This window comes from Armigeres subalbatus, chromosome 1 (genome assembly GCF_024139115.2).
Source record: "Armigeres subalbatus isolate Guangzhou_Male chromosome 1, GZ_Asu_2, whole genome shotgun sequence".
Classification (NCBI taxonomy): Eukaryota; Metazoa; Arthropoda; class Insecta; order Diptera; family Culicidae; genus Armigeres; species Armigeres subalbatus.
The window spans coordinates 310,404,332-310,430,222 of record NC_085139.1 but is presented as its reverse complement, the minus strand read 5'-3'; the positions used below and the strand labels follow the sequence as shown (position 1 = coordinate 310,430,222).

Genomic DNA, 25,891 nt, shown 5'->3' with positions numbered 1-25,891 from the left:
AGTTTTTGATATCATGCGTTTTTACAGTCTGCAGAATTTTTTAACTATCGAAAAAAAAAACGCTTTTTTTGTTCATTTTTTGAAGAAAAATATGCACGGATGCACTATCTCGCAAAGTACTTTCCAATAGTACAGACCTGTCCTGGCCTCGTTTTTGTGAATGCTGAGGAAGGGAGAGGATGGTTAGTTGTACATCTATTTAAGAAAGATGCAGCGAAGTCAGGGATCTTTCATAGGTACCATGGGAGGTTTTTTTGGAATTGTTAGCGTGGAAAGTTATAACAGTAGAAATCCTTTTGGTAGAACGTGAAACACAGAAAGAACTATGATAGAACTACAAAGTAGGAAATAAATGAGCCTTGCATTGAACCCACTCCCTCTTGTTTTGTTAATACAAATTAATGTTAATATGTAAAAAAATAAAAAATAAGTGAATTCAGATTCAGATATATACACTGCAAAAATTTCAGACATTTTTATTGGCAAAAATCCATTAAGTTAACTCATATTGGTTATTAGTGCACATATAAACACTCTCCACGCGAAGCACAAATAAAATTTCTAATCAAATAAAATTTATGTGTGGTATCTAATATGCAGTTATTGAATTTATGTTTGGATACAAATTGCATATATTTGGGTGTACAAATTGCAAAAAAATATGAATGCTACAAATATATTCAATATGAAGAATTTTCTCAGTGTAGTGAAGAATGTATATAAAAACTGGTGTGTGAGAAATGAGATGTGAAAAGTGAAAAATGAGAGGTTAGAAAAGGAGTGAGAAATTAGGAATAAGACGTGAGATGTGGGAAATAATAAATAAGGTGTGAGAAATGAGAAATGAGAAGAGAGTAATGAAGTATGAGGCAATAGGAAAAGTAGGAGAGAAAAGTAAGAAATGAAAATGCACTGAATTTTCGAGGAGAGGTTTCCCGAACTTATCAGAATTTTCACGTGAAACTATTCATAATGTAATGGGAAAACGATTTGATACAGGGATTAGTTCTCCATAAAGAAGGGGTCTGCTAATGGAGCAACCCTCTGGTCTAACTTAGAGACCATCCAAATTCAAGGTTTTTGCCTTTCTCGTACAACAAAGTTGTACCGAAAGGCTATCATTTCACTCCGAAAACGAACTTTTTATAGAAGCTTCGGAGACCCATAGTGTTATATACCATTCGACTCAGCTCGACGAGCTGAACAAATGTCTGTCTGTCCGTGTGTATGTATGTGTGTATGTGTGTGCACAAAAGCTAAGAAAAACATTAGACAACTTTTCATATAGTAATACTTAACCGATTTCCTCGCAACAAGTTTCATTCGACAGGGGGCAAAGGCTAGTTGATCACTATTAAAATTAAAAACAATCGACCATTGCGTTTAAAAGTTATAAATAAAATGGTACATCTAAGCATATTCACTATGTAAGGTTGGTGTCTTGGCTAAATGCGAGAAAGGCAGTATCTCTTCTCGGTGAATTAAGTTGGTTTTTGTAATATGATAACAGGTGATAAATAAATAAGGAAGAATACTTAAATCTAGCACATAAAAATCTGATAAAATATTGTTCGATAATAAAACTGGTCGAATATACAATGTTTTGTTGGCCAAATTCCCTGACTTTCAAAGCAATTTAAAAAAAAAAATCCGGGAACGGTTTTTTTTAATTTTTATCACAAAAAAGAGCAAATAAGTTAGAATGGCTGAATGGGGTACCTACACAAGATTCCAGTGAAAAGTGTTGGTAAAATCATTTTCAAATCTCAATCATCGAGCCATCAAGAGCGAGAATACCCCGTTTGCCATTTTAATTCAAAGGTTCACTCATCTATGAGAAGAACACAAAAAATCTCAACAAATGGATGAATCTAATCGTGTGCAAATAAACGAAGCGATGCAATTCTGTCCGAGAAACTCAAGCGCGATGCTCTCCCTACAGAATCGCAAGCGAGTTAGCTCGTACATGAAGCCTCGGTGATTGAGATTTGAGTACGATTCTACCAACACTGCACGTGACTCATAAAAATCGAATATTTTCCTTATAAATATACCCCACAATTGTTCTGCGATAAAATAAAACTGATTATCCGGCAATTTTTATATTCACTCTTATTTCTATAGGAATATGCAAAGGTCTGGATGATGTTCCGAAGAAATTCCTTAGACCTTTAGAATTCCTAAAGAAAACTCCGAAGGATTTCTCCTAAAGGAATTTTTGAAGGTATTAATAAAACAATCCTCCAAAGGAAATTCCGGAGGATTTTCTAATAGGTATTTCGGATAGGTAAATTTGGGGGAAGGGTCGTTTGGCCGAAACCCATTCGGCAGAAATCCATTTAGCTGAATGCCACTAGGCCGAACAAATCTTCTTCTTCTTCTTCTTCTTCTTCTTCTTATTGGCATTACATCCCCACACTGGGACAGAGCCGCCTCGCTGCTTAGTGTTCATTAAGCACTTCCACAGTTATTAACTGCGAGGTTTCTAAGCCAGGTTACCATTTTTGCATTCGTATATCATGAGGCTAGCACGATGATACTTTTATGCCCAGGGAAGTCGAGACAATTTCCAATCCGAAAATTGCCTAGACCGACACCGGGAATCGAACCCAGCCACCCTCAGCATGGTCTTGCTTTGTAGCCGCGCGTCTTACCGCACGGCTAAGGAGGGCCGAACAAATCATTTGGTCCCAAACCCATCTGGCCGAAAGTCATTTGGCCGAAAGGGTAATTTGCCCGAAAGAGTCGTTTGGCCGAAAGGGTCATTAGGTCGAAAGGGTCATTTGGCCGAAAGGGTCGTTTGGTCGAAAGGGTCGTTTTGCCGGAAATGTCTCTCTTTTACTCCTAATTTACTCCTTACTTCACTTGTCAAATGACCTATTCGGCCAAATTACCCTTCCGGCCTAATGATCCTTTCGGCCAAATGACCATTTCGGTCAAACGACTCTTTCGGCCAAATGACCCTTTCGGCCAAATGACCCTTTCGGCCAAATGACTTTTGGCCTAATGGTCTGTTCGGCCAAATTACCCTTCCACGGCCAAATCATCCGAAGAAGCACGTTTGTTGTGCACAACATGGGTCAGCATTAGGGTGTCCCAAAAAATCGATGTTCGAAAAGTCATGGTGCTCAACCATGAAATGAAAGATATATCTATCTGCATAATTTTTGTTGAACAAACCGACTGTTTAGAGAAAAATCGTTTAGAGGTCGCACCAGATCGATTTTTGAAAAATGAGCATTTTTTAGGTAAAAAATCCAAATGACCCTTTCGGCCAAATGAACCTTTCGGTCAAATGACCCTTTCGGCCAAATGACTTTTGGCCTAATGGTCTGTTCGGCAAAATTACCCTCCCACGTAAATTTGCAAAAGAATTCCTAAAAGAATGCGTAAACGAGTTTTCAAACGGAATTTCCAAATTAAATCCTAAAGAAATTTCAAACATTCTTATTAATCTCTGAATATTCTTCCAAAAATTCTTTCGAAATTTCCTCCAGGGATTTATTCAGAAAATCCCACGGAAATTACTTCGGTTTTATATCCCAAAATTTGAAGTAAAAATTATAAGATAATTTCAAAATTGCTTTCGGAAATTCTTTCAGAAAATTCTTCGGAAATTCTTTCATAAGGTAAACCAAGGGGAATTGTATTAGGAATACCTTCGGAGATTCCTTTAAGATAAATCTTTCTGGAATTATTAAAATACGCCTTTGAATTTTTTTCTTTGGAGTTCCTTCGGAAATTGATTTGGTGTTTTTTATTTCGGAATATATTTTAGGAATTCAGTAATTTCTCAATAAATCCCTTCAGATTTGAAACTCCTTCAAAATTTCCCATTGGAGTTTACTTTGAGCATTCTCTGGCGAATCTTTTCAGAAAGTCATTTAGAAATGCTTTGTCGATTTAAAAAAAATGCTTTTAGGATTCCTTCAGAAATTCCTTCAGGAAATCCTTTGGAATTTCCGTTAGAATCTTCTCCGAAAATTCTATTAGGATTTCCTACATCATTCTTCAATAATTTCCCGGAAGAATTCTTTCAACAAAATTTCCAGAATATTCTCTGCAGGAATGTTGGATAGAGTTTTGTATTGTTCTAATAAAGAAATCTTTTAGGGAAATTTACAAAGGTGTTTCGGGAGGGTTTCCAAAAACCTTGATTCATCCACCTAGCGGTGTTCGTGCCCTTCTCGTGCATTATGACGATGATACTACCATCTATTGTAGCAAAGCAACTGCCGATAGCACTGGCCATATCTGACAAACGATTTGATCATGATAATACTATTGTTTGTATTTCATCAGACTCCTGTATGAAGGGCCAAAAATGGGTGGGGTGGTTACCTTTCTCGTGCATTATATACACTAAAAAGACTTAAGTGAGATTTTCTTAGCGTGTTTTTTGTATAGAAATCGTATTTCTTATTTTGGCCATTACTTTTGTTCTTATAGTCCGATCTGGCCAATTTTCAATACGAAACAATGGGACAAGATTCCCCATCGAAGGCAACTAGTCGCCTCGGATTAAAATAAGTGCCTAAAATATGAGTGAGTTTTATTTTGCGCACATACATACATACGCACACACACACATACAGACAGACTCAATTTCTTGAGCTGAGTCGGTATAACAAATCTATGGTTCTCCGGACCTTCTATCACAAAATGGTCTTGGAAGTGAATAGATAGCCTTTTCGTTGCACCTAGGTGTACGAGAAATGCAAAAAAATAATTCTATCATCCAAAAATTATTTCAGGCAATATTTATGTGGGGAAAAAGGTGGCCTCAAATCGACAATCTCCAATTTGTCTAATTTATATATTACATGAATTTTATATCCTAGATAAGAGAATCGAAAAATATTGAAGCGTTATGTTCATTTAGTCCAACGATATGGGCTGGCGAGGTGAAAAAATCTGATAGAAATAAAAAAATCTTTATTTTTTATTCCTTTTTTTATTTGTTATTCACTCTGTGTTACTCAACCGCTACTGTGCCGATATCTACTGTGGTATTCTGCTATACAGAATCCACACAGAATCTATTTTTAGATTTCCATTACTCATTATTGTTTTCATTGCCAGTCCATCTCATCGTGAGTCCATTGTGTCCGTTTTGTCCGTGTCGTGTATCCAATAATCGTTGCGTTGTTCGGTTGCCATTTTATCCGGGTAACGTTAGGAATGCCTCCGAAAAGAACAAGTTGTCAGTCGTCATCAGGCAGCCGTGACGGTAAGGCGCGTACCCCAAACGCCACCGTATGAGCTGCGGATCCGGCGACTGACGAAGGTTTGGTGGAGGGGCTGGGAATCGAACCCATGACCATCCGCTTGTAAGGCGAACGTGTAGCCAACTACGCTACGGGACCCCCTTTTATAAAAAAAAAATCATTCTTGACTTTTGTAGAATGTCAGTTTGGTACGGCGATGAACTCTATTCGATCGGAGCGTCTTTCGGAGTCCAAAGTACGTACGATTTCCAGCCACTATGCGTCTCCGAATTTCTCTGCTGGTATCATTTTCGGCAGTCACCAGTGAGCCCAAGTACACAAATTCGTCTACCACCTCGATTTCGTCACCACCGATGCAAACTCGCGGTGGGTTGCTCACATTGTCTTCTCTTGAACCTCTTCCTATCGTGTACTTCGTCTTCGACGTGTTAATGACTGGTCCGATCCGCTTGGCTTCCCTCTTCAGTCTGATGTTGGCTTCCTCCATCTTCTCAACGTTACGTGCCATAATATCTATGTCGTCGGCGAAGCCAAATAACTGGACGGAATTATTGAAAATTGTACCACTCGTGTTAATCCATGCTCATCGTATTACCCCTTCCAAAGTGATGTTAAATAGCAGGCAAGATAGTCCATCACCTTACCTTAACCCTCTGCGGGTTTCGAAGGGACTCGAGAATGCCCCTGAAACTCGAACTACGCACATCACCCGATCCATCGTCGCTTTGATCAACCGTGTCAGTTTATCCGGAAATCCGTTTTCGTGCATTACCTGCCATAGCTGGTCCCGATCGATTGTATCATATGCGGCTTTGAAGTCGATGAATAGATGATGTGTGGGCACGTTGTATTCGCTGTCCAGAAAATCTCCTGCAGCGCCACTACGGCAAAGGTGCGGGGATCTAATTCATCGTAGATCATCCTGTCGCAACCTGCGAAACATAGCGACTTTGAAACATGGAACAAGCTTCCAATCGTGATCCTTTATTTGTCGCCTAGGTCTTTGCCGATTATATCGAGTCGCATTATCTCTTATATTGTTCGCACTTATTGGTTTTCCAGGCGACTTGTTGGGCCTGCGCAAAGCTCCTGTCTCGTCGGAGGGCCATCGTGTCAGGGCTGTTTAGCGATCCACCTAACACCAGGACTTGGGCTTGTGCGCTTTGAGCGTCACACGGTCGCTTTGGTGGGGCCTACTTGCGGATACATGCAGCTTTTTATAGGAATTTAACAGGACCCACTGTCAAACCCCACCACATCCTAGGCAAGCCCCACAACTCGCAGATGGCCTGGGGAGGGGTCGTCAAGCCCTTGGCCATTGTCCCTGCTGCCCACCGGGTTTTACTACTGTCCAGAATTCTTCAGATGTTCTAAAAAAAAATATTTGGAATCTCCGGAGGAATGTCTAGCATTCTTAAATTTCGCTAAGAATTTCTTGGGTTATTCCTCCAAAAATTTTCGCGGAACTTCCACGAATTTTTATCACCGAAAAATCCAGAAATTCCTTTGAAAATTCCTCAAGACATTTCTTTGAAAATTCAAAAAAAATAATTCTAAGAAAATTACGAAAATTTCATCACAAATTCTTCAAATATGTTTTTTTAAATCTTTATTGAAATGTAGCGATTACATTCTTCGGTTATTCTCAGGAATTCCATGAATTGGAAAATTTTGCAAAAACATTCCAAATAATTTCTAGAAACGTTTCGAATAAAATACTAAACAATTTATAGACGATAAAATGCAATTATTATTTAGTAATATTTGAAACTACTTTAAATTTGATTTGTAAAACCTGACGGCAAACTATAAATGAATCAATTACGCCAAAAATGCTGGTGCCCCACTATAACCAGAACTCTAGCGCCGCCAGTGCCCAGGAGACCCAGTTTCACAGGAAAGTTTTGGCATCGGGATCTTTTTTTTCAGGACTTTCATGAACTTTTTTTTTGGTAATGAAATGTCTCTGAATTCCAGAAAGGAAAAAGATCTCTGAATTTTTCAAATGAAGTTTTTAAAATCTCAAGATCTCAAGATTAAAACAGTAAACAGTCTGAAATAGTAGAAATCTAAGAGTTAAAACGCCTAAAAGAGAAAATGGCGTGAAACATTTGCACACCGTCAATCCTCTTCTGCGAATTATTTTTAAGATTGGTTTCCTTTGTTGTTCCTCTACTCGATATCGCTCTTTTACTAATTCAGTTACACTAAAAAGGCCCCAATCTTTCATTCTCAGAAAATATATAAAACAGAAATTATTCCGTGAAGCACTTTAAAACGTTCCATCCGGACGGATATTATCGGAGAAATCTTCAATCCACTTAATTAAAACTCATCTTCATCGCCTGGTCGTGCGATTCATTGCTTATGTTTCTTTTTTTTTTGTTTTGTGTTTTCGGGAATCATATACGTACACACGAATAACACGCAATTATCAGAAACAAAACTTCCAGCCAGATGACAAGACGATACAGGCAACAACGGTTCGGGGCTCACCCCCGGGGACGATGGATCTGCGAGCGAATAATTAAATTAATCGTTTATTAGATCCATCTGCGGTTTGCCCCAGCACAAAGTGAATCTTCTCCGGATCCAAGCCAAGAGGGCTTTTGATTTATTGCGTGCGTGTGTGTACGTGTACGTGCGGTTTCGTATCCTTTTGGTGCCGAAGGTCACGCCAGTTTAACCTTGTTGGTGGGACTCGTTGTTGCTTTGATTGGCATCTTCCAACGGTCGGAGCGCAACATGGGACAGAAGCCTTAGGTTCGAACAAAGTTAATTTTCAGCCCGAGATTTGCTGAGATGTTTTTGATCATCGAAAACCGGATTCTGCCCCAGCGTGCGAGACCATCCTGGAAAAGAAGACGCTCGAACGAGCACATATGGTCTTATCGCTGATTTTGCGTTGGTTTAATTTCTTGGATTTCTCGGTAGATGGGTTCAAGGTCTCACTCTCGGGCGTCGTTTGGATACCGTAGGGAGGGAAAAAGCCGTCTTCATTCTGGGCCGTAATGAGTTATCGAACTCCGTTTGTCATGAATTTTTCAGCACTTTAGCCGAGGTCGTTGGACTTCCTCTCTCTCTATTTGTGGGACGGAATTTCTTCGATCGCTCGTCATAATTGTCAGTTTTTTGTTTCATTCTGCTGGATATCCATAAGAAGGTGATTGTTCGTTTAATTTGCGCTAAACTAGAGCCATTGGGGCCATCGACCGTGAGCCGTGAGGTAGTTTATGAGGGAAGGAGGATACAGAAGAAAGAAAGAAACACGAACCTCAATTTTATGAGCAGAAAATTGGCAGATTGCCGCGCTGTCGTTCGTTGGCTTTAAACAGTCGAAACCGAATTTCCGTGATACTGAAATCGAGCGTTCGAGTTTTGGGATCCATTTCATAATGAAAATCAGTGCTCACTTAGTGGCATTGTTTACTTTAATCGATGAGTTGGAGAAAATCGTCAGATCTACTTTCAAACGTGCAACGTTCAATCTAACTGTAGTTACAATCTTTCACTAGATTCGAAAATCGGCGAGTTCAATATGGCTTTGTGCTCACTGCGAGGGCGATTGAGACCCGCTTTGTTCTTAATTTTCTGTGTTGCTTCCAGTTTGGAACCGATTAACACAATTCGCAACGAATTATCAAAGTTTAATTGAGAAATAATTGTGGATGGCTTCGGAAAAGGTGCGAAACGTTTACGGGAGTATCCCGATTGGGGGGAAATATTTAAATGAAATTTAAATTACCCAACGTTGTGTGTTCTGTTGAAAACTAGCAAATGAATCACCACTTGGGTATGCTATTGAGTATTTTTTCCTGCTCGGGATCAGTACGATGCAAAAGATGATTTCCGTTGGCCGTTGTGTTGGATACTGGTGCTTTATTGAAATTCTTCTGATATCAAAACGGTCTTATGTTTTCACAACAGTTCAAATGTCTTAATCCACTTTAATAGCAAAGATCACGAAAACGTATCCACGCCCGACTGTATGTTCCGAAAAGCAATCCACCAACGGATCAGAGTCTATTATCGAAAATCGGAACCATCTAAGCCCCATCCTTCTCGGCTGATGAACGACCGTCAAGGTCTCCGGTTCTACACCGGGAACTAATTTCTGATTGATGGTTGATTTTCCGCGTGGCGGTGCCGCTACTTCGGCGCCACATTCTGTTACACAGAAACGGACGATGATGATGATATTCTTAAATCCGAAAACCAAACAGTAGCACAATCGTTGAATTAGTGGCTATTTTCCCTTCGATGGAGCCCGCGCGCCCTTCCCAGCCCAACGAGCTGCTGCGGTGGGGCCGCGTCGATGATTGAAGCGCTCATGATACCCCTTTCGGTTCGGCTGGGTGGCGATCGACGCGGAGGTGCCGAATTGGACAGCTCCATCAACAGGTTGATTTGATTAACAGCGCTGGAGCTGGTGAAGTAGGGGCAGGGTGGACGCACGGGTTGAGATCAAGCTCTCCATGGCAGATATTTACGGAGGCTCCTCTCCGCGTGTGTGATTACATTTCAATCACTTGTGCTGATCCTCAATCAAGAGTTTCATAGCCACAGCTTCTCATACTTCTGAAACTGATTTTTTTTTCTTTCGGTTACTAAACAATCACTTCTGGGCATCAACTTGTGTGCGCTTGAAACTTCGTTTGCATATTCTTCATCGTAGTTTTGGTGGTTATCGTTTTTCGAACCTCAAGTACCCGGTAAACTTCTCAACGTCTTCGTCGTCGTGGCTCTTGAGGCTTCATTTCTGTCGATGCGTTGCTTCTTAATTTCATTTTTTGACCGACCGCAGTTTTGGCCGGGGTGTCGCTGTACGGAGGTCCGCGCCGACGAGAGCGATAATTATTTGAAACGAAAATAAGTTAATTTGTTTATGCAGCCCGTGCAGCGCACGCCTGGTGCATCTTCAACACTGTCCTCCCGGGTGCTTGTCTGCACTTGAAGAGTTTCGACAGTAGTTGCAGCCGATTCCGGATCGTATTTATAGAATATGATGACTTAATCTCATATGATAGGTTTTTTTTCCTTCTGATAAATAATTATACATTAACAGGAAATACATTATTTATTCGTGACTGTTGATGACATTGATTACACATTTATTTGAAAACAACCCATCAAGGTTTATTCATTTTTGTTTCAGAATAACCTGCTGATTGTCAAACTAAACAAAGATCTTCTTCTTATTGGCATTACATCCCCACATTGGGACAGAGCCGCCTCGCAGCTTATGGTTCATTAAGCACTTCCACAGTTTTTAACTGCGAGGTTTCTAAGCCAGGTTACCATTTTTGCATTCGATTTTCATGAGGCTAACACGATGACACTTTTATGTCCAGAGAAGTCGAGTCCAATCCGAAAATTGCCTGGACCGGCACCGGGTATCGAACCCAGCCACCCTCAGCATGGTCTTGCTTTGTAGCAGAGCGTCTTACCGCACGGCTAAGGAGGGTCTCAACTAAACAAAGATAACAAGTTTATTTCAAAGGGTTCAAATTTAAATTCGTATTAGATTTAAAGAAGATTTTTTATTTTATTGTATTTAATAAAATTACAAAAAGAAAATAAAATTGAACAGAGTTTGGTTGAGTTGAGACGACTAACAATTAAATTGGATTGCGTTTCAATATGTATCGGATTCGGAATAAGATTACAACTTGTCTGAAACTTGATTATGCATATGTACAACATGTGATAGATTTAGTTCGGAAAAGGTATTGGAGGGTAACCGCCCCTTCGGTGGGGTTTGATCCCACGACCCCAGTTCGCATGACAGGTGCTTTCCCTACTAAGCTACGAAGGACCTCCGTCGTCCACCGCAGCTTAGCGGGTACTGATGAAACCAAATTCCCAGCACCAGGTACCAGCCGATCTCTCGCAATACATTTTCAGAACTAACTCTCTCAAATGTATTTTTGTACACATCATGTCAACCAAGTAGGATGAGTATTTAGTATTGTCCGGCTCCTACACACTTGCTTCATCAGCAACGGCGCTCAATGAAGTAGGGTTGTGTGAGGTTGTGCCAGTTTGGTCGTCAGATCCCAACACGACCACACAAGCGAAGAGAGATCGCCACTCGAGATCAGTACATTCAAAGTTAATTGCCTATATGCCGGGTATTAAGCCTCACACAACCCTACTTCATTGAGCGCCGTTGCTGATGAAGCAAGTGTGTAGGAGCCGGACAATACTAAATACTCATCCTACTTGGTTGACATGATGTGTACAAAAATACATTTGAGAGAGTTAGTTCTGAAAATGTATTGCGAGAGATCGGCTGGTACCTGGTGCTGGAAATTTGGTTTCATCAGTACCCGCTAAGCTGCGGTGGACGACGGAGGTCCTTCGTAGCTTAGTAGGGAAAGCACCTGTCATGCGAACTGGGGTCGTGGGATCAAACCCCACCGAAGGGGCGGTTACCCTCCAATACCTTTTCCGAACTAAATCTATCACATGTTGTACATATGCATAATCAAGTTTCAGACATAGTAACTAATTTCCACTCCGGGTGGCTTAATACCCGGCATATAGGCAATTAACTTTGAATGTACTGATTACAAATTGATTGGAATTTGGAATTGACTTGATTATAGATTTCTTGAATAAAGATTGGCAACAATTTACATTGCATTCAAATTCAATTTAAATAAGATTCAATTGACTGAGATTGATTAAAAAAAAATTTGGTTTAAACTGCATTTGGAATAGAGAAGTATTTAATTTGTTTTGGATTTTGAATTTTAAACTTCCAATTGAGTTCAAATTGGATTAGCATAAGAATTGAACTTCAATTGCATTGGATAAAGATTTTTGCAATATTTAAATACGATTTCGGTTGAACTTGGATTGGATAGAGACTAGATTCGGACTGATTTTGGATTAAGATTAAACTTGTCATGGATTTGGAGTAGGATTGAAATTGAACCTGAAGTTGTACCAGATTGGAATTGGACGTGAATTAAATATGAATTGTATTTTGTTTGGACTTAAATTGAAATGGCAATTGGATTTGGATTAGAGGTGGATTTGAGTCAATTTGAATTGGGTTGGATGAAACATGGATATGCGTACGATTTTATTTGGATTTAGATTCGAATTTAATTTAAATTGGATTTGAGCTGGATTCGAATTGAATTTAGATTTATTTTGAATTTAACTTAATCATAGATTGGATTTAGATTAGCTATGGATAAGATTTGAATTTGAACTAGATAAAGATTGAATTTATATTGAATTTGTTTATGATTTGAAATGGGTTCGGATTGAAATTGAATCGCATTTGTATTAAACTTGGAATGGATTTGAATTAATTTTGTATTGATTTTGAACTCGATTTGAATTGGATGTGGACTAAAAAAATGATTTGAAATTGACTGGAATTCCGATTGAATTTGGATTTGGATTGGATAAATAAGGATTTTGATTTAGACGATCATCGGGTGGTTGATATGGATTGTAATTGGAATTGGACTAAATGGTAATTAGACTTGGATTTGGATTGCGATTCGATTTCTATCGAAAGTTAATCGGACTTGGTTTGGATTAAGATTGAATTTGGTTTGGAAAAAAATTGGATTTTAATTGTAGTTGGATTTTGGTAGGATTGGAAAACATTTGGATTGGATTCGGTTTTGATTTAAAATGAATTTAAATTGATTAAATTTGTATTTAAATCGAATTTAGAATTGGATGAGATTTGAAATGGGTTTGGATTTAAATTGGATTAAATGAGTTTACATTTGGATCGGATTTGAAATGGGATTGAATCCCGAATGCATCTGTATTGAATTTGGATTCGGATTTGAACTCTAATTAGATTTGAATATGATTTGAAGTGGATTAGTGTTTAATTTGGAATTGTTGCAGTGGGATTCAATTAGATTCAGATTGAATTTAGATTGAATTTGGATATGATTTGAATTGTTTCGGATTGGATTTTATCTGAAATTGAATTGGATTCGAATCGGATATGGATGAGATGTGGGTTGTATATGAGTTCGATTTACGCTGAAATGAAATTCTGTTCGAATCCCGAATGGGATTCTGTTCGAATCCCGAATGGGATTCTGTTCAAATCCCGAATGGGATTCTGCTCGAACCCCGAATGGGATTCTGTTCGAATCCCGAATGGGATTCTGTTTGAATCCCAAATGGGATTCTGTTTGGATCCCAAATGGGATACTGTTCGAATCCCAAACGGGATTCTGTTCGAATCCCAAACGGGATTCTGTTCGAATCCCAAACGGGATTCTGTTCGAATCCCAAACGGGATTCTGTTCGAATCCCAAACGGGATTCTGTTCGAATCCCAAACGGGATTCTGTTCGAATCCCAAACGGGATTCTGTTCGAATCCCAAACGGGATTCTGTTCGAATCCCAAAATGGGATTCTGTTCGAATCCCAAAATAGGATTCTGTTCGAATCCCAAAATGGGATTCTGTTCGAATCCCAAGAAGGGATATTCTTTGAATCCCATGAAGGGGTATTCTTTGAATCCCAAGAAGGGATGTTGTTCGAATCCTAAGAAGGGATTCTGTTAGAATCCCAAAATGGGATTCTGTTCGAATCCCAAAATTGGATTCTGTTCGAATCCCAAAATTGGATTCTGTTCAAATCCCAAAATGAGATTCTGTTCGAATCCCAAAGGGGATTCTGTCCGAATCCCAAAGGGGGTTCTAACCGAATAAGTAAGGGGATTCTGTCCGAATCCCAAAGGGGATTCTGTTCGAATCCCAAAGGGGATTCTGATCGAATCCCAAAGGGGATTCTGATCGAATCCCAGAGGGGATTCTGATCGAATCCCAAAGAGGATTCTGATCGAATCCCAAAGGGGATTCTGGCCGAATCCCAAAGGGGATTCTGTCCCAATCCCAAAGGGGATTCTGTCCGAAACCCAAAGGGGATTCTGTCCGAATCCCAAAGGGGATTCTGTCCAAATCCCAAAGGGGATTCTGTCCGAATCCCAAAGGGGATTCTGTCCGAATCCTAAAGAGATTCTGTCCGAATCCTAAAGGGGATTCTGTCCGAATCTTAAAAAAGATTCTGTCCGAATCTAAAAGGGGATTCTGTCCGAATCCTAAAGGGGATTCTGTTCAATTCCAGAAGAGGATTATGTTCTAATCCCAAAGGGGATTCTGTCCGAATCCCAAAGGGGATTCTGTCCGAATCCCAAAGGGGATTCTGTCCGAATCCCAAAGGGGATTCTGTCCGAATCCCAAAGGGGATTCTGTCCGAATCCTAAAGAGATTCTGTCCGAATCCTAAAGGGGATTCTGTCCGAATCTTAAAAAAGATTCTGTCCGAATCTAAAAGGGGATTCTGTCCGAATCTCAAAGGGGATGCTGTCCGAATCCTAAAGGGGATTCTGTCCGAATCCCAAAGGGGATTCTGTCCGAATCCGAAAGGGGATTCTGTCCGAATCCCAAAGGGGATTCTGTCCGAATCCCAAAGGGGATTCTGTCCGAATCCCAAAGGGGATTCTGTCCGAATCCCAAAGGGGATTCTGTCCGAATCCCAAGGGGAATTCTGTCCGAATCCCAAGGGGAATTCTGTCCGAATCCCAAGGGGAATTCTGTCCGAATCCCAAAGCGGATTCTGTCCGAATCCCAAAGCGGATTCTGTCCGAATCCCAAAGGGGATTCTGTCCGAATCCCAAAGGGGATTCTGTCCGAATCCCAAAGGGGATTCTGTCCGAATCCCAGGAGGGATTCTGTCCGAATCCCAAAGGGATTCTGTCCGAATCCCAGGAGGGATTCTGTCCGAATCCCAGGAGGGATTCTGTCCGAATCCCAGGAGGGATTCTGTCCGAATCCCAGGAGGGATTCTGTCCGAATCCCAGGAGGGATTCTGTCCGAATCCCAGGAGGGATTCTGTCCGAATCCCAGGAGGGATTCTGTCCGAATCCCAGGAGGGATTCTGTCCGAATCCCAGGAGGGATTCTGTCCGAATCCCAAAGGATTCTGTCCGAATCCCAAAGGATTCTGTCCGAATCCCAAAGGGATTCTGTCCGAATCCCAAAGGGATTCTGTCCGATCCCAAAGGATTCTGTCCGAATCCCAAAGGGATTCTGTCCGAATCCCAAAGGGATTCTGTTCGAATCCCCCAAAGGGATTCTGTTCGAATCCCCCAAAGGGATTCTGTTCGAATCCCCCAAAGGGATTCTGTTCGAATCCCCCAAAGGGATTCTGTTCGAATCCCCCAAAGGGATTCTGTTCGAATCCCCCAAAGGGATTCTGTTCGAATCCCCCAAAGGGATTCTGTTCGAATCCCCCAAAGGGATTCTGTTCGAATCCCAAAAGGGATTCTTTCCGGATCCCAAAAGGGATTCTGTCCCCATCCCAAAAGGGATTCTGTTCGAATCCCAAAAGGGATTCTGTCCGAATCCCAAAGGGATTCTGTCCGAATCCCAAAGGGATTCTGTTCGAATCCCAAAGGGATTCTGTCCGAATCCTTTGAAAGAAAGGAAATCCCAAAAGGGATTCTGTTCAAATCACGAATGGGATTCTGTTCGAATCCCGAATGGGATTCTGTCCGAATCCCAAAGGGGATTCTGTCCGAATCCCAAAGGGGATTCTGTCCGAATCCCAAAGGGGATTCTGTCCGAATCCCAAAGGGGATTCTGTCCGAATCCCAAAGGGGATTCTGTCCGAATCCCAAAGGGGATTCTGTCCGAATCCCAAAGGGGATTCTGTCAGAATCCCAAAGGGGATTCTGTCAGAATCCCAAAGGGGATTCTGTCCGAATCCCAAAGGGGATTCTGTCCGAATCCCAAAGGGGATTCTGTCCGAATCTCAAAGGGGATTCTGTCCGAATCCTAAAGGGGATTCTGTCCAATTCCAGAAGAGGATTCTGTTCTAATCCCAAAGGGGATTCTGTCCGAATCCCAAAGGGGATTCTGTCCGAATCCCAAAGGGGATTCTGTCCGAATCCCAAAGGGGATTCTGTCCGAATCCTAAAGGGGATTCTGTCCGAATCCCAAAGGGGATTCTGTCCGAATCTTAAAAAAGATTCTGTCCGAATCTAAAAGGGGATTCTGTCCGAATCCTAAAGGGGATTCTGTCCAATTCCAGAAGAGGATTCTGTTCTAATCCCAAAGGGGATTCTGTCCGAATCCCAAAGGGGATTCTGTCCGAATCCCAAAGGGGATTCTGTCCGAATCCCAAAGGGGATTCTGTCCGAATCCCAAAGGGGATTCTGTCCGAATCCCAAAGGGGATTCTGTCCGAATTCTAAAGAGATTCTGTCCGAATCCTAAAGGGGATTCTGTCCGAATCTTAAAAAAGATTCTGTCCGAATCTAAAAGGGGATTCTGTCCGAATCCTAAAGGGGATTCTGTCCAATTCCAGAAGAGGATTCTGTTCTAATCCCAAAGGGGATTCTGTCCGAATCCCAAAGGGGATTCTGTCCGAATCTCAAAGGGGATTCTGTCCGAATCCTAAAGGGGATTCTGTCCGAATCCCAAAGGGGATTCTGTCCGAATCCGAAAGGGGATTCTGTCCGAATCCCAAAGGGGATTCTGTCCGAATCCCAAAGGGGATTCTGTCCGAATCCCAAGGGGAATTCTGTCCGAATCCCAAAGGGGATTCTGTCCGAATCCCAAAGGGGATTCTGTCCGAATCCCAAAGGGGATTCTGTCCGAATCCCAAAGGGGATTCTGTCCGAATCCCAAAGGGGATTCTGTCCGAATCCCAAAAAGGGATTCTGTCCGAATTCCAAAAAGGGATTCTGTTCGAATCCCAAAGGGGATTCTGTCCGAATCCCAAAGGGGATTCTGTCCGAATCCCAAAGGGGATTCTGTCCGAATCCCAAAGGGGATTCTGTCCGAATCCCAAAGGGGATTCTGTCCGAATCCCAAAGGGGATTCTGTCCGAATCCCCTTTGAAAAGAAAGGAAATCCCAAAAGGGATTCTGTTCAAATCACGAATGGGATTCTGTTCGAATCCCAAAGGGGATTCTGTCCGAATCCCAAAGGGGATTCTGTCCGAATCCCAAAGGGGATTCTGTCCGAATCCCAAAGGGGATTCTGTCCGAATCCCAAAGGGGATTCTGTCCGAATCCCAAAGGGGATTCTGTCCGAATCCCAAAGGGGATTCTGTCCGAATCTCAAAGGGGATTCTGTCCGAATCCCAAAGGGGATTCTGTCCGAATCCCAAAGGGGATTCTGTCCGAATCCCAAAGGGGATTCTGTCCGAATCCCAAAGGGGATTCTGTCCGAATCCCAAATGGGATTCTGTTCGAATCCCGAAAAGGATTCTGTTCGAATTCCGAATGGGATACTGTTCGAATTCCTAATGGGATCCTGTTCGAATTCCGAAATGAATTATGCTTGAATCTCGAATTGGATTCTGCTCAATCCTGATTGGGAATGTACTCGAATCCCGAATGAGATGCTGCTCGAATTCAGAACGGAATTCTGCTCGAATCCCAAACGGGATTTTGTTCGAATTCCGAGCGGGATTATGCTCGAATTCCGAGCTAGATTATGCTCGAATTCCGATCGGAATTATGCTCGAAATCCGAGCGGGATTATGCTCGAATCCCAAACGGGAAACTGCTCAAATCCCGAATGGGATTCTGCTCGAATCCCAAACGGGAATCTGCTCAAATCCTGAATGGGATTCAGCTCGAATCCCAAACGGGAATCTGCTCAAATCCCGAATGAAATTCTGCTCGAATCCCAAATGGGATTTTCCTCGAATCCCGAAAGAAATTTTCCTCGAATTCCGGAAGGGATTCTGCTCGAATTCTGAAAGGGATTCTGTTCAAATTCCGAATGAGATTCTGTTCGAATTCTGAATGGGATTCTGTTCGAATTCCGAATGGGATTCTGTTCGATATCCGAATGAGATACTGTTCGAATTTCGAATGGTATTCTGTTTGAATTCCGAATGGAATTCTATTCGAATTCCGAATGGGATTCTGCTCGAATCCCAAATGGGATTTTCCTCGAATCCCGAAAGAAATTCTGCTCGAATTCCGAAAGGGATTCTACTCGAATTCTGAAAGGGATTCTGTTCAAATTTCGAATGGGATTCTGTTCGAATTCCGAATGGGATTCTGTTCGATATCCGAATGGGATTCTGTTCGAATTTCAAATGGGATTCTATTCGAATTCCGAATGGAATTCTCTTCGAATTCCGAATGGGATTCTGCTCGAATCCCGAATTGAATTCTGCCTGAATCTCGAATCGGATTGTGCTCGAATCCTGAATGGGAATCTTCTCGAATTCCGAGCGGGATTCTGCTCGAATCCCAAACGGGATTCTGCTCCAATTCCGAGCGGGATTCTGCTCGAATCCCAAATGGGATTCTCCTCGAATCCTCGAATCCCGAAAGAAATTCTGATCGAATTCCGAAAAAGATTCTGCTCTAATTATGAAAGGGATTCTGTTCTATTTCCGAAAGGGATTCTGTCCGAATTCCGAAAGGGATTTTGCTCGAATCTCGAATAGAATTCTGCTCCTGAAAGATAGTCTGCTCGAACTCCGAATGGGATTCTACTCGATTCTGTTCAAATCACGAATGGGATTCTGTTCGAATCCCGAATGGGATTCTGTCCGAATCCCAAAGGGGATTCTGTTCGAATCCCAAAGGGGATTCTGTTCGAATCCCAAAGGGGATTCTGTCCGAATCCCAAAGGGGATTCTGTCCGAATCCCAAAGGGGATTCTGTCCGAATCCCAAAGGGGATTCTGTCCGAATCCCAAAGGGGATTCTGTCCGAATCCCAAAGGGGATTCTGTCCGAATCCCAAAGGGGATTCTGTCCGAATCCCCTTTGAAAAGAAAGGAAATCCCAAAAGGGATTCTGTTCAAATCACGAATGGGATTCTGTTCGAATCCCGAATGGGATTCTGTCCGAATCCCAAAGGGGATTCTGTCCGAATCCCAAAGGGGATTCTGTCCGAATCCCAAAGGGCATTCTGTCCGTATCCCAAAGGGGAGTCTGTCCGAATCCCTAAAGAGATACTCTCCAAATCCTAAAGGAGATTCTGTCCGAATCTCAAATCGAATTCTGTCCGAATATCAAAGGGGATTCTGTCAGAATACCAAAAGCGATTCTGTCCAATTCCAGAAGAGGATTCTGTTCTAATCCCAAAGGGGATTCTGTCCGAATCCCAAAGGGGATTCTGTCCGAATCCCAAAGGGGATTCTGTCCGAATCTCAAAGGGGATTCTGTCCGAATCCTAAAGAGATTCTGTCCGAATCCCAAAGGATTCTGTCCGAATCCGAAAGGATTCTGTCCGAATCCCAAAGGGAATTCTGTCCGAATTCCAAAGGGAATTCTGTCCGAATTCCGAAGGGAATTCTGTCCGAATCTTAAAGTGAATTCTATCCGAATCCCAAAGGAGATTATGTCCGAATTCCAAAGGGGATTCTGTCCGAATCCCAAAGGGGATTCTGTCCGAATCCCAAAGGGGATTCTGTCCGAATCCCAAAGGGGATTCTGTCCGAATCCCAAAGGGGATTCTGTTCGAATCCCAAAGGGGATTCTGTTCGAATCCCAAAGGGGATTCTGTTCGAATCCCAAAGGGGATTCTGTTCGAATCCCAAAGGGGATTCTGTTCGAATCCCAAAGGGGATTCTGTCCGAATCCCAAAGGGGATTCTGTCCGAATCCCAAAAAGGGATTCTGTCCGAATTCCAAAAAGGGATTCTGTTCGAATCCCAAAGGGGATTCTGTCCGAATCCCAAAAAGGATTCTGTCCGAATCCCAAAGGGAATTCTGTGCGAATCCCAAAGGGGATTCTGTCCGAATCCCAAAGAGGATTCTGTCCGAATCCCAAAGGGGATTCTGTCCGAATCCCCTTTGAAAAGAAAGGAAATCCCAAAAGGGATTCTGTTCAAATCACGAATGGGATTCTGTTTGAATCCCGAATGGGATTCTGTCCGAATCCCAAAGGGGATTCTGTCCGAATCCCAAAGGGGATTCTGTCCGAATCCCAAAGGGGATTCTGTCCGAATCCCAAAGGGGATTCTGTCCGAATCCCAAAGGGGATTCTGTCCGAATCCCAAAGGGGATTCTGTCCGAATCCCAAATGGGATTCTGTCCGAATCCCAAAGAATTCTGTCCGAATCCCAAAGGGGATTCTGTCCGAATCCCAAAGGGGATTCTGTCCGAATCCCAAAGGGGATTCTGTCCGAATCCCAAAGGGGATTCTGTCCGAATCTCAAAGGGGATTCTGTCCGAATCCCAAATGGGATTCTGTTCGAATCCCGAAAAGGATTCTGTTCGAATTCCGAATGGGATACTGTTCGAATTCCTAATGGGATCCTGTTCGAATTCCGAAATGAATTATGCTTGAATCTCGAATTGGATTCTGCTCAATCCTGATTGGGAATGTACTCGAATCCCGAATGAGATGCTGCTCGAATTCAGAACGGAATTCTGCTCGAATCCCAAACGGGATTTTGTTCGAATTCCGAGCGGGATTATGCTCGAATTCCGAGCTAGATTATGCTCGAATTCCAAACGGAATTATGCTCGAAATCCGAGCGGGATTATGCTCGAATCCCAAACGGGAAACTGCTCAAATCCCGAATGGGATTCTGCTCGAATCCCAAACGGGAATCTGCTCAAATCCTGAATGGGATTCAGCTCGAATCCCAAACGGGAATCTGCTCAAATCCCGAATGAAATTCTGCTCGAATCCCAAATGGGATTTTCCTCGAATCCCGAAAGAAATTTTCCTCGAATTCCGGAAGGGATTCTGCTCGAATTCTGAAAGGGATTCTGTTCAAATTCCGAATGAGATTCTGTTCGAATTCTGAATGGGATTCTGTTCGAATTCCGAATGGGATTCTGTTCGATATCCGAATGAGATACTGTTCGAATTTCGAATGGTATTCTGTTTGAATTCCGAATGGAATTCTATTCGAATTCCGAATGGGATTCTGCTCGAATCCCAAATGGGATTTTCCTCGAATCCCGAAAGAAATTCTGCTCGAATTCCGAAAGGGATTCTACTCGAATTCTGAAAGGGATTCTGTTCAAATTTCGAATGGGATTCTGTTCGAATTCCGAATGGGATTCTGTTCGATATCCGAATGGGATTCTGTTCGAATTTCAAATGGGATTCTATTCGAATTTCGAATGGAATTCTCTTCGAATTCCGAATGGGATTCTGCTCGAATCCCGAATTGAATTCTGCCTGAATCTCGAATCGGATTGTGCGTGAATCTTGAATGGGAATCTTCTCGAATTCCGAGCGGGATTCTGCTCGAATCCTAAACGGGATTCTGCTCCAATTCCGAGCGGGATTCTGCTCGAATCCCAAATGGGATTCTCCTCGAATCCCAAATGGGATTCTCCTCGAATCCTCGAATCCCGAAAGAAATTCTGATCGAATTCCGAAAAAGATTCTGCTCTAATTATGAAAGAGATTCTGTTCTATTTCCGAAAGGGATTCTGTCCGAATTCCGAAAGGGATTTTGCTCGAATCTCGAATAGAATTCTGCTCCTGAAAGATAGTCTGCTCGAACTCCGAATGGGATTCTACTCGAATCCCGAATGGGATTCTGCTCGAATCACGAATGTGATTTTGAATCCCGAGTAGGATTCTATTCTAATTCCGAAAGGAATTCCGTTCAAATCTCCGATGGAATTCGGTTTCAATCCTAGATGGGATTCGGTTCAAATCGTCAATTCGTTCAGATTCCATCAGGGATTCGAACAGAATTCAATCGGAGAATCGAATAGAATCCCATTCGGAGATTCAAACAGAAAATCATTCGAGGATTAGATCAGTATCCGATGTGAATAAGAGCAGAATCCATCCAAATGAGATGCTGTTTATTTTTTTTATTCTTTGTTTGAGAGGTTTTCAGTAGATTCTGTTCAAATCCACGAATAATATTTTGCTCGAATCTACCAATGGAGTTTGAGTTTTAGAATGTTTGAATTTTAGAATGGGATTTTTTCCGAATTCCTATCGGGTTTGTGGTCGATATCCTATCGGGATTGTGTTCGAATTTCCAATGGGACTCTGCCCGAATTCCTGACAAATTTTTGTTCAAATCTCAGATGGGTTTCTGTTCGAATCCCCAAATTGAATTCTGTTCAAATTTACGGATGGGATTCTGTTCGAATTCATGGGAACCTTATTCCGCAAATTTTTGTTAAATTTGGATCACATTTCGATTTACAAGAAGACTTATATGCCACACCGCTCTTAGTCTGTTAATAAATAAATAAATCGATTTACATTTGAATTGAATATGGATTCGATTTAAAAGCGAATTTTGCTTGGATTCCGATTTGGATTAGAGGATTTGATTTGGATTGGTTGTGAGTAAGATTGGATTGGAAATGGGTTTGATATAAATTGCAATTAGATCAAATTTAAAATAGATTTTGTTTGGATTTATATTAGAATTAAATTTGGGTTAAACTTGGATTTGATTGCATGTGGATTGGATTTTTATAGAACTCTATTTGGATTTTATTTTGATTGGATCTGAGTTCAATTTGAATGGAATTTAGATTGGAATAAGATAGGATTTGAATTGGATTTTGACTGGATTTTGTTTGAATGAGATTTGGATTTTAATTGACTTTGGATTAGATTTGGCTCGGATTTGGATTGAGTTTCGAATAAATTGACATTTGAATAGGATACTGGTTGCATATAAAGAGAGTAGAATTCAATATAATTGGGATATGAATTGAAATAATTTTAAAATTTACTAAAACCTAATCGCGCAAATCAAAATATAAAACATCATTAATACAAATGCAATGCAAATAATCCCAATCCGAAACCTGAGCTCAATCTAATTGTAATTTAATTTTAAAACCAATAAACCGTTTTTTTTTACAAACACTTTGAACTTTCAACTAAAATAATCAACCATTGGTTGCTTTTTGAGCTACACGCACAAACGATAACATTTGATCTGTATTAAAGAAATCACAGCTTTTGTTGATATCCTTTTTAAAAATAGATTTTTTAGCCGTTTTTGAATGATTAAAATGAATCAAATCTAGAACAATTCCAAAAAATGATGATTCATTAAAAACAAAGTTTCGTATTTAACCATCTTCCAAGTTCTAAAAACAAATAAATTTATTAACGATTCCTTCATTATTCCTTGCCACAAGTCAGAGATAATAAAATAGCTCTATTTTGAACCCATGACCTTTCAATCCGAGGAGCTTCATCCACTAGACTGGCGACCCCGTCTTTAGAAGCACATTCTCAAATTGAATCAACAGAATTCATTGGCTGCTGAACATCATTGTCAACACTTCAACGGTAGGCCTTGCACCAATTAACGAAACAGAAAAAAAATTGCAAACCTTGCCTACCGCAATCCCCCAACGGTAGTGCAGAAAATTTCAAATATTTGCACTACCTTCACTTTCCCTGCACCCTTTCGAAAATGTGTTATTTCTGCCATAGATAGACCGACCGGTACAATAGCAACAACAACAACAACACCAGCAGTGCTCTTCATGTTGCGCCGGAGTTGCAGCCACTTATTACCCCAAAGATTGCCAAAAAAAAAAGCTGTTGCCATTTCCCAACCCGGCGTGCCTTCTAACGATCTGTGTGTGGTCAGGTGCTAACCGTAATCGAGTTATGGGCTTTTCGCGCAACTTGAAACAAGCGACGCATCGTCCACTAACCGCCTCAAGTGTGTTTGCATCTCGGGTTCTTGACGGCGAGTGCTTGACTGCCGCCAAGCGACTCAATCCAAACGGTACCCACTTGGGGCCGCGCTTGTCGATCGAGCGAGCGGCTGTTGCATCTGCCTGCAGCAGTCTCCGGCCTCAGCCTCAATCCCCAAGAATTTACGATCGCCCGTGGACACACACTCGAACGCATCTGACGACGTGCATTTTCGATTAAAGACGACGGCTCTCGTCCGCCCTAAGTCCCGCGCGGTAAGGCGATCTGCCCAAGCGAACATAAAGCCGGGACCCGGTGGAGCCCTTCGGGGGTCTTTACGGCAGTTGCTATAAAACAACGTCTATTAGTCTGAATTAAAAACAGATTGTCCGTCGTTTTGCCAGTCGGATGGAATTCCGGGAATGAAAGATGAGCGGGAATATGGCTTTCTTCCTTGGCCTTCGCGGTCGATCCGATCGAGTGGGTGGCTCGTCGTCGGTTTATCACCAACACGGTTAGCCCCCGATTGTCGTCTTACGGCGGGGAAGTCATAACACCTGCGTTCGATCGTTAACCAAAGCGCAGAGGAAGATCCCCGTTTGCTTCCACCCTACATCTGAACGGTTACAGTTCGAGGCGATCATGTTTGAGGACGGCGAATAACAGTTTGGTTGATTGTGACAACGGCGACGGTTATGATGATGATGAGATATGTCCCTACTGTTGTTGCGGGGTTGATTAGGTATCATAAGCTCGGGTTTGCGTCTGGTTTCGAAACGGGATGGGTAATAATCGTAAACGCCTACGATTTTGTTAGTTCGTGGCTAGACGATACCACCAGCAACGAGTCACGCAAAAGATCCCACGATCATGGGGTTTGGAGTTTATTTTTAGACCTAACCCCGGGAATGATACCTTCGCCGTGAAGGGGCAACGTGCGTCCGATGGATGTGTAAATTTGTACCCTCTTTTGTTCGGGTCAATGTATTTTATGAACCGCGGATCATGGACTGAACAAATGGGAGACTGGGAAATGTTACCACCTTCCGACTGAACGAACGCGTCCGTTCACGGAAGATAGATTAGAATATTGAATAAATTAAACCCCGGTTCGGTTATCTTGCGCTCTCGGTTGTGACCGACCTCTCCTCCATCGCCAACATGAAATATGGCGATAGTTTGGGAAAGTCTGACTTAGAACGATTTCCTCACACATTAGCAGCCATTTTGCCATTTCAATAATGGTAAGAATTAAGCTCAGAATAGAACTGGCAGAGTCTTCATCTATCAAGGATAAAAGTAAGGACCCTAAAATTATTCAAATGTGTATTCAATCTGTGCACTCGAAATAACTTTAAACAGCTATAAAATCAGCATAAACATATCCGCTGCCATGCAAATGACTTATAACAAATTGAGATATATGAATATTCGCGCGCACTGGCTTGACCCAACGTTGAAGTCTTTTATCCGCGCCGCATCTTCGTCGGTTTCTGCTCCTCGAAGTCGCACGCTCAGCTCTGCATTTATGAAAATCATGCACGTTCGTACATATCAATCAGGCCCGGAGTCTATTTTAAGGCCCTGGCAACAGCCTGGCAGCGAATGTGAAGCGTGTCCTGTAAAACGCATATGATCATAAGTGATTCGGAAAGCACCACCGCACCGGACCGGAGAAAGTAGGTATCCATCGCGTTGCCCGCCGCCGGACTGTCGTCACTTTTGGCTTTGACATTGTTGTATTCGGAGCATATTTCTTTCGTTTTGTCAAGAGTGCGCGCCACATGCCATCACACTGCTGGCCGGCCGTTGCGTTCGTTCGGTGTGATAAAAATGGTTGTTTAAAAATAAATTACAGTCCTCTTAAAATTCGTTACACATAAATGGTAGCAGGCAAACATAGGCTGTGGTAGAAAAAAAAACGTTGATGACCGCGAGCCTCGCGTCACGCCGTTGGCCGTCCCCCGCAGTACCCGATCCGGAGAAAGAAAGAAAGGCCGCCCGTAAAAGTAGGCAAGGTCACATTATTCGAAATTTTGTTTC

At 42.0% G+C, this 25,891-nt stretch overlaps 1 protein-coding gene across 2 annotated transcripts in view; it reads right to left on the bottom strand.

Moving 5' to 3' along the window:
- LOC134207912 (telomerase-binding protein EST1A) overlaps positions 1 to 25,891 on the bottom strand; it is a 339,763-nt gene that overhangs the window by 120,663 nt on the left and 193,209 nt on the right. The gene's annotated exons all lie outside the window — the stretch shown is intronic.